This window comes from Orbicella franksi, chromosome 8, assembly GCF_964199315.1.
Source record: "Orbicella franksi chromosome 8, jaOrbFran1.1, whole genome shotgun sequence".
Classification (NCBI taxonomy): Eukaryota; Metazoa; Cnidaria; class Anthozoa; order Scleractinia; family Merulinidae; genus Orbicella; species Orbicella franksi.
The window spans coordinates 15,172,012-15,182,496 of NC_138152.1; the positions used below are offsets into that span (position 1 = coordinate 15,172,012).

Here is a 10,485-nt window from a genome sequence, read left to right on the forward strand (position 1 = left end):
TGTAAAGTAAGATCAAGTACGTGAAGCTCACGTTCAGAAAAAAACTAACTCGAATTTAATAGTAGGGTATAGAGAATTAATGTAATCAGTAAATTGATGTAAGGCAGGAAGGCCTTGCTGCCAAAGATCAAAGACATCGTCACGATAACGCCACCACAAGGACGGTTTTATCGGACCGGAAAACTTATATACAGTATATATATATACTGTATATAAAAGAACCCCTGACCCTGTACACCCCAAATAATTATATTTTAAAGTGAATAAATGTTTGAAAGAAAATTCGCCCTGAGTGGGATTTGAACCCACGTCCCCCCGCATACTAGTCGGGTGTGATATCCACTACACCATCAGGACAACCATGCTGGCAACACGGCAATCGAAAATGTGATTTACGTGGCATGGAACGTGGTCTCCCAGTAAACTTTCTTTCAAGGTGACAAGGGGGGACGTGGGTTCAAATTCCACTCAGGGCGAATTTTCTTTCAAACATTTATTCACTTTTGGTCAGCGCCAACCAAAAGACACGTGGACTCTGGGAACGAGATTGCCATGTTGTAAACCAAGGTACGCATGCGCCGTGAAACCGGAACTCCTAAAATCTTGGAGTCTGGAAATTGAATATTCCAGAGCTCCGTGTCTTGACGCTGACCAAAAGACACGTGGCCTCTGGGAACGAGATTGCGTCAAAGTCGACTATATGTCGGGTGAAAGATAAATTTCGTAATATATAAGACGCATGCGTTCTAGCATTGCTAGTGTGATAAACTCCGTTCTCGAGTTCAGATGCTCGGTTTTTTCATTTTTTGTAATGAGTGATATCGCACTCTCGTTTTGGCTGGGGATAGCAGTTATATTTCAGGTAACGTCAGTTCTCCTTTTTCAGTGAAAAGAACGTTACTGTGACTGCGTATCTTCTTGAATCTTCCCTAGCTCGATTCAAGAAATGTCGTCTGCTGTTTTATAACTATTGAGTGTTTGCCAGGATTGAAATAGAGAATGGGAACATACTGCTTCTCCTTAGCAGCTTGTTTGTTTCCTCTTCTATGAAAGAGAGCACAAAGTTCATATTCAGCTGAAACTTTCCTGCGTTAGTTACATGTAAAACTAGTAAATTTGTGACAAAAGAAACTTCGTTATTATTTCCGCAGACTCCGTGGCACTTACTGAAACCTCCAATTAATTTCATCAGTCGATGAGGCGACTCGCTCACCGATGTGGGATATAATTTCGGTCAAGTAAAGATCTCTTCCTTCAGTACTTCTCGTGGAAACGCTCCTCAGTTGTATTACTCGATAGCATTGTGTATTAGTTTGATGTGGTTTTATTCTTTACACCAACTCAGCTGGAAACAGAATTAGAACGCACTATTCCGTGATTCGACGTGACTATTTGATAATTAGATTAATTCTTCTTTATCAGTGAAATGAAAATTTACGCTTTGAATAAAACAAAATCGTTTCTCTTCGACTTTTCAGCGGATATTTAACTTTTAGATTCCATTTATCTCCAGCAGTAAGTTAAAAAAAAATACACATCTTTCTTATATTTTCGTGGAAACAAAGGTATCTTGTTGCATACATTGGCGAGGAAAACAAAAGTATCAAATTACAAACGTTGGCGTGAAAAGTAATGCTACAAAATGAACGAAACTCGGGATAAAATACCACAATAAATTTAAAACCGTCTTGACAAACGGTAATTGTGAGTTATTTTTGGGCAAAACACAAGCATGAAACATACACACGGCTAAGATTATGTCTTATCAAGTTTTTGTCCGCTCATACTCTGCAAAGGGGAAAAGGGCTAGTTGACTACCAAGGGAAAGAACAGCAAGGGTGAGGACCTGTGTGACTAATGCATCAGAGCCGTAAATTACACTGCAATATCTGAGATTGTTTCACTAGTATTGTTAACACCAACGGTGGCAACAGAATAAGAACGTGCTATTTCGTGACTCGACGTGACTATTTCATAATTAAATTAGTAATTGTTTATCGATGATATGAAAATTTGCCTCTCGAATGAAACAAAATCATTCCTCTTCTTTTTTCATAAGTTATTTAACATTATTTCATTTTTCTTCAGCAGGAAAAAAAGCGGGCAAACCTTCCTTTATATGTTTTCGAGAAAACAAGGGTATCATGTTACAGACTTTGCGAGGAAAACAAAAGTATCAAGTTACAAACCTTGGCGTTGAAAAAATAAAATCATCACGTTTGCTACTTCAACGTATTAATGAATTTAAAATGAACGAAATTCAAGGTAAAACACCACAGTAAAATTTAAAAGCCGTCTTGACAAACGGTAATTGTAAGTTATTTTTGGGCCTTGAATGAAAATACGCACATTTGCCTTAGGCAAAGTCAACAAATGTAATCAAATTAAATCGAGCAGCCAATGAAATTTAGCTGCTCCCACGGTTATTAAATTCTTTCCAACTAAAGCGTCACGTCTGTAAACGGTATCACAAGGAAAAAACTAGAATAAATAACATTGTATTATTTCCTTCTGTTACCAGTGATGTTCTGAAAAAATGTAAAGAATTCATGAAGCAATATATGAAGGAGAAAAGGGCTAATAGGCATTTCAGAGAGGAAGAAAATAAGAAGAAACAACAAAAACGGAAAGAAAATCTTGAAAAATCACGGGAATGTCAAAGGCAAGCTTCTAACACGTATAAAATGGCAGATCCAGAGAAGGTCGAACAGATGGAGAAACAAACAAAAGCAAAAAGACGAGAATGTAATCTAGAAAAGGTTAAGGAATGCCAAAGACGACGTTTTGTCAAATATAAAAAAGCAAATCCTGAAAAAGTCCAACAGATGGAGGAACAAACAAAAGCAAAAAGACGAGAATGTAATCTAGCCAAGGTTAAGGAATGCCAAAGACGACGTTTTGTCAAATATAAAGAAGCAAATCCTGAGAAAGTCAAACAGATGGACGTAAAAACAAAAACAAAACGACGAGAAAATAATCTAGAAGGAGTAAGAAAACGTCAAAGACAAGATTTTAAAAAGTATAAACAGGCAAATCCAGAAAAAGTTCAACTAACCTACAAAAGAAACAGAGCTCGCCTTCAAAATATGATAGGTAATTCACAGAATGGAATTTATGTTCAAGCAAGAGCCAGAATTCTGAACAGAATGGGAAAAAGACAAAAGAATTTGAAGTCAAAAATAAATTCCTACAAGAGACTGCCAAGCCTAAACGAAAAAGAAATGATTATTTAAAGGAGGAAGCTAAACAACAAAGTTGCCACAGTAAAGGATGTTTCCATGACTTAACTATGTCGAAACTGACTAAAATGTTTCAGGAGAATATCAAATGTGGTCCAGAATATATCTGTACTTCCTGTGATCAGTTATGGTACAGATCATCTGTGAAAAAATGTAATCCAGACCTTTACAAAATGTGCCCACAAAACATTTTTACATTATGCCTGACTGGAGTCAAGAGTACAAGTGATACCGAGTGGATTTGTTGTACATGTCACTCTAACCTTAAAGAAGGTAAATTACCAAGTTGCGCAAAAGCCAATAAAATGACATTTCCTGACAAACCAGAAGTACTAAATTTGACTGTTCTTGAAGAAAGGCTCATATCACCGCGTTACCATTTATGCAGATTAGGGAATTACCTACTGGTGGTCATTTGAGTATTCATGGGAATGTTATCAACGTACCAGCTGATGTCAACTCGACCGTAAATGTTCTCCCTAGGCCAGTAAATGAATCCCAGACAATTCCAATCAAACTAAAAAGACGTTTTAGTTACAAACATTACTATCAATTTCAGAGCATCAGACCTTGCAAAGTGTTAGAAGCTGCAAAATATTTAGTTTGGACTAGCAAATTATTTCAGAATGAAGGTGTATAAGTTGCTGACAATTGGTTGAATGCACTAAATGAAAATGATTGGGAGATGTCACATTTTCTTGAAAGGCAGCATGTGAAAAGCTCAAATACAGTTGAAGATGTGTATGAAAAAGATACGAACCAGGGTGAACAGAATATGTTTTTAGAGCATGCTAATGACAACAGTGACAATGACAGCGATGATGAATGGTGTGAAGAAACAGTACGTCCATCAGGAATTATGGACACTTTGCTACAAGAACCAGACATGACTGAACATGGGGATAACATAATGAGCTTTGCACCAGCTGAAGGCAACAGACCTTTAGGCGGAATATTTATTGATAAAGATTCAGAATTTTTGTCATTTCCCTCGATATTTTGTGGAAAACGAAGTGCTGATAATAGTGAAAGATTAGTTCCTGTGCATTACAGTACAATCTGTAAGTGGGAGTTGCGAAGTCAAGATAGAAGAGTAGCACAGAGCGTCCCCAACATTTTTCATAAGCTGAAGAAATTACAAATCAAGCAAATTCAAGGCAGTGCATCACTTTTTCTTCGCAAGTGCAAAAGAAAGGGTAAAAAGTATACAGCCGGCGATTTGAAATCAGCTGGTTCTTGGGAAAAGTTGATACACCTTGATGAGGGCTTCAGAGTATTTAGAAATCTAAGGGGGTCCCCTCCTTACTTTGAGAGATGCAAAAAGGACTTGTTTGCAATGATTCGTCGGCTTGGTAAGTCTACATGGTTCTGTTCATTTTCAGCAGCAGAGACAAGATGGGCACATTTGCTTAAGATATTAGGGCGGCTTGTTGATAAGAAAAATTACACTGACGACGAAATCCAAGTTATGACATGGCAAAAGAAATCAGACTTAATTAAAAGTGATCCTGTCACTTGTGCTAGGAACTTTGAACACATGGTTCAATTGTTACTTCGTGACATTTTGAAAAGTACACTGAAGCCTATTGGTGAAATAGTTGACTTTTTCTATAGAGTTGAATTCCAACAACGTGGTTCTCCACGCATACATTCTTTATTCTGGGTGAAAGATGTTCCTCAATATGGAAAAAATTCAAATGAAGATATTGCTAAATTTGTTGATAGGTATGTTGCATGTAAGGTTGACTCAGGAGAACTGGGTGATTTAGTTAATTTACAAAGACACCAGCACTCAAAAACATGCAAAAACAGGGTCATAAGATTTGCAGATTCAATTTTCCATTACCACCAATGCCAAGAACAATAATTTTAGAACCTCTCGCTGAAAACACTTTTAATGAGAATGAGAAGGATTTAGTGAAGAAAAATTACGACGAAATAAATGAACAATTAGACAATTTAAAATACAATGATAAAATGAACTTTGAAGAATTTCTCGTAAAACTGGGTTTCACAGAGCAACAATATATCATGGCTGTGAGATATTCACTAAAGCGTGACACACTTCTGCTAAAAAGTTCTCCATCTGAAATGAGAATCAATAACTACAACTCGGATTTCTTGAAAGCCTGGCAAGCTAACATGGATATACAGTATATCTTGGATCCTTATGCTTGTGCTGTTTATATTTTGTCATATATTACTAAAGGACAAAGAGAAATGAGCAAATTACTAAGAAAAGCATCAGAAGAAGCAAGCTCTGGTAATAAAGACATCATAAACAAAGTAAGACACATTGGAAACAAATTTCTAAATGCTGTTGAGGTCAGTGCACAAGAAGCAGTGTATTTGGTTTTGCAGATGCCATTGAGAAGGTCATCTCGGGAATTCCAGTTTATTAACACGTCCAATCCAGAAGAAAGAACATTCCTTTTAAAAACAATGGATAAGCTTCAAGAACTACCGGATAGCTCTGAGGATATTGAGTCAGATAACTTGATCAAAAGATACCAAAGGAGACCAAAAACAGTAGAAGAATTATGTCTAGCTGATTTTGCAGCCTGGTATAACTGTGACAAGCAAAGTAAAAGGCAGGTAGAACATATGGGTCAGGTTAAAACATCTCTTTCTGATGATTACTTGCCTGAAATTGATTTTAGTGATAATGTTGATGATGATCTCACCGATGATAAAACAGAAATGTATGAAGAATATGACCTAAAAGGTGGATTGAAACTGGTGAAAAGACAAAAATCTAGAATTATTCGTTCAGTAAGATTTAACAAAAAACAAGGACTCTGAGAATTATAGCAGAGAACAGTTAATGCTGTACACTCCTTGGAGGAATGAAAACAAGGATCTTATCCAAGACTGTGAAACTTTCCAAGAAAGATATGAACAACCTAAGAACACAATAGCCCACAACAAACAGCAATATGATTACCATGCAGAAGTGCTTGATGATGCAAAAAAAATGTTGAACTGGAAGAATTTGTGGATGTGGCCCCAAATACACAACATAGAGATGAACAAGACCAAGAGATAGGGACAAAACCAAGTCCATTATTTGGATGCTTTGATCCAGGCACAAACAAACAGTACAACCAATATGATTTAATGGATGACATTGGTATCTTTTCAAGAACCAATGATGATGAAGATCTTGTAGTAAAACGCATGACTGATGATTTTAGAAAACTTGTTCGTTCACTTAACGTGAGGCAAATGGAATTTTTCTATCATGTCTTGAATTCCATCAAAACTAGTGATGAAGCACTTAGACTTTTTTTAAGTGGTGGGGCTGGCGTTGGCAAAACTACAGTTACTAATCAGATATTATACCAGGTGAAAACCCTGACGACATTAAAGTACTTAAAATAGCACCAACAGGAAAAGCAGCATTTAACATAAGTAACACTCTTCACTCTGCTTTTAAAATACCTGCTAACCGAGGTTTTGAGTATTGCACACTTGATAGAGACAGACTTAACACTATCAGAGCACAGCTGAGGAAACTTGAGGTTAATTTCATTGACGAGATTAGTATGGTAGGCAGTGGCATATTCACGTCCTTGAATTTACGCTTACAGCAGATCATGGGCACACCAAAACCCGTTGAAGGAGTTAATTTGATAACTGTTGGTGACCTGTTTCAGTTAAAGCCAGTTTTTGACAAATGGATTTTTGAGAATTCAAAAGATGCCTATAGTGCATTAGCCACAAATATTTGGTAAAAACATTTTAAGATGTATGAATTGTCAGAAATTATGAGACAGAAGGATGACAAAGAATTTTCAGAGCTTTTAAATCGCCTAAGAGAAGGAAAACACACAGAACAAGATATTGAGGTCCTAAAAGGAAGGATTTTAAAAGTAAAGCCAGGTGAAAGTGATTATCCCATGAACATCACTCATGCACTTGTTTAGTACTAACCAAGCAGTAGATGGTCACAATGTTAAAATATTTAACAACTCCAAAAACCAAAAGGTAAACATTTGTGCAGTTGACATTTTAATTGGAGATCTATCCGATGAACGAAAGGAGAAAATGAAACAAAAAACCCAAATGAACCAACCATAACCATGGGATTATTTTCTGTCTGTTCTGTCCATGTTGCAGCAAAGTATGACCTAACAACAAATGTGTCTGTCCTTGATGGTATGACCAATGGAGCAGAATGTACAGTTGAAAAAATTGACTACAGAGTACCTGACTCTACTAGACCAAGTATTATGTGGGTAATGTTTAAGGATCCTAACATTGGTCATTATTGGCGAAGAGAGTATTCACATTTGTAAAATGTACAAATACAGAGCACTTGGACACCCGTAGTGGAAATCACAAGACATTTTAGATTGTACAAAAGAAATGAAGTTCAAGTTATTCGTAGACAACTCCCTTTACGACCAGCTGCCAGCTAAATGTAAGTTGGTTATATGTTTTTGGAGGGGTTGGGTAATTATTTGAACTTAAATTAAGTTAGATATTAGGGCGAAATGACAACTTGAAATAATGTCCTAATCAATTTTTTTTGTTATTCATTATTTTGTAGACTGCTGTTTGAGTGAAATATGTCCGAAGTTTCATGATTTCCCTACCAAATGATCTCAGTGGACTCTTAATGCATTAACAAGACACCGAAAGCACAGTGGATACAACCCTTCATTGTACCTTCTAATTCAAGACCTTCAAGAACAGTAATTGCACATTTAAGTTTGTACATGATTGTATATGTTCCACACATGCATGCCCCATGACAACATGTTATGGTATGCACCAGCTCTGAAACCAACAATGGATGTTACTCTAAATATGCTGCTAAAGACACCTTCCGGAAACCATTCTCCATCATGATAGTCTATATTTCTATTACTAAAGAAGAATTCCAAAAACGATTATGGATGTCACGTTAAAAATGCTGTTCAAGTCATCTGCAAAAAGATCTGTGCAAATCAGACTCTGCTGTGTCTCAAACCTAGAAAGACCATGAATGGAACTCTGAATATACATGTCCATCTACGAGTATGGAAAGTCACTTGGGTGGTCTTCTTAACCCAGTAAAAAGACACTAAAGAGCTTACTCGATCAAAAACAGTGCCTAGGCATATTATACACTGTTAGCTGTACATGTGGTACACAAAATGGAAATCAAAAGAACAGACATCAGCTAACCAAGTTACTGTCATTTATGCTGTTAATATATTAAATAAATAACCCTAATTTACCCTCGGTCACTTTACAAAGCATAAAGGTTAGTGGACTTAGTAATTCAATGTCAGGAACAAATGATTCAAATCAAACATAACAATGTTAAAACCCTAGCTGGCAGGAGGCAAACCAGTTGGTTATTTACAAGCTTGGCCAAGGAGTTGAACTTAGGTCTGCCTGAAATACTCAGCCGTGCTTACTGTTTTGAGATAATTATGTGATGTGGGCTGCGTAGTCCAAGAACTGTTACTGGACATATGGTCAATGTGTCATTTGTAAACAACAAGGCATAATATTTGTAGTATTGCAATCAGCAGAAACTGCCAATAATGTGACCTGCTAGGAACACTGAGATAGTCCTAAGTTAATTTACTTAGTACCGTGTGAAAGCATGACGAATGTCCACCACAGTTACTGTAAAAGCTTGCTGTTTACCATTAAAAAACATTAGGGGTAAAAAATATAAATTTGTGTTGAAATAAGTGATGTCAAGTTTTTTTACTCTATTGAGTGCACACTCACAATGATAACATTACACAAATGAGTATTGATCAAGGTTTCTACAGTATCTGCCATATTTGTCAAGCGGCACAGCCCAAGCTGTCTTGGGGACCACTACATGTCACCTACAAGTAGATGACTAGATTAACTGCTGTACATTACTGGGTTGAAATTAAGACCCATAACACCTGTTTAAGCAGAGTATGCTTGGTGGGCCCTAATGTTATGGATGAACTTGCCTATTGCTCACTACGCTGGCACAATTCACATAAACTAACAAGTTACATACATGTACAGGCACCAGATGACTCAAAACGTAATGACAGCCCTGCATAACACTCTGCACTATCTGAGATTGTCTCACTAGTTTAACCAACATGACAGCTCTCTTCGCCGTCATGTAAATGCCGCGTCACGCGAAAGCTTAGAAATTCAAGCGTAGGCTATCGCAAAACCAAGAACCTATTCGGAGCAAAAATTTCTATGAATATTAGTTTTCAGCTGCTCTTATACACAATTAAAGTAAAATCTCAGGAGGATCAATAGTTTTGTAGTTTGAATTTTAGTGACGTCATGTGAAAACCGGCAATAGCGCCTAACCACATACAGGCAAATATAATTTCTTGCTTTTGCCACACAGAAATTTTGATGTTTTTGAAAGCCAGTTTCTCCTCGAAAATCACACTCAAAGCACCAAAAATCACCACGTACTAAGTTTCACAAGTTCTTTAAGTTTTTCTAGTAAAATCGTGTCTAGCAAAGTCGTATGTTAATGACGAAAAATGTAAACAATGACGTCAGCAAAGATTCGCCTATTGCGTCAGCGCAGTTATAGCGGTGCGTGGCATGAAGCTAAGATCGCGTTTATCGAAAAATATACACTTATCTCGTGATTCTTAGCCATTTTAGGAATTAAAATATTAGGAAAGTGCTTGTGTAAATGTTTTTTTTTCGTTCGGTTCAGATAATCAGTTGTCCAGATGTTTACACTACTTTCCGGCCGCTGTATTGGAGGACTAAGGAGGTCCTCCAACATGACGGCTCTGTACTAGGCTCTATAATTTTTCCCGGAACATTTCGGCGAATATCTCAACTTTGGGACAACGCACACGTCTTAAACTTGGCCTGTCTTCTTTATTTATCTTCTATAATATCACAATTTCTTGACTTTATCCACTGAACGGTTTTTGATTTTATGTTTTAATGCGTGACAATGCACACACTCTATACATAAAACCTCTCTACACTCAGCTTCTAAAGGGAACATAATTCTGACGATCAGCCTTGCTGTCGTAGAAACGTATACGGTGTTACCGGTTACTAACTTCAGATTGCTCAAGAGAGGTTATGGAAATAACATTTTGTATCACGCGGCGCTCGAACAAACTCTAAATGACTAAATGAGGTAAACGATGTAGTCTACAGTGTACTATACCTTGAAATCATCCATCTTTCTTCTTTGGTTGGCCAGGTTAGGGAAACTCAAAACGAGTACCAACATCTTTAAAAATGCCTTCTTCAAGTATCGAAGCATGTT

General features: G+C 36.9%; 1 non-coding gene and 1 pseudogene across 1 annotated transcript; one reads left to right on the plus strand and one right to left on the minus strand.

Annotated features, from left to right (window-relative positions):
* Positions 1-284: 284 nt before the first annotated feature.
* Trnat-agu (transfer RNA threonine (anticodon AGU)) lies at positions 285-357 on the minus strand. Its single transcript has one exon. It is a non-coding gene; the product is annotated as a tRNA-Thr (tRNA).
* A 5,024-nt stretch (positions 358-5,381) lies between these two features.
* On the plus strand, positions 5,382-6,973 carry LOC145495693 (uncharacterized; annotated as a pseudogene).
* Positions 6,974-10,485: the final 3,512 nt, after the last annotated feature.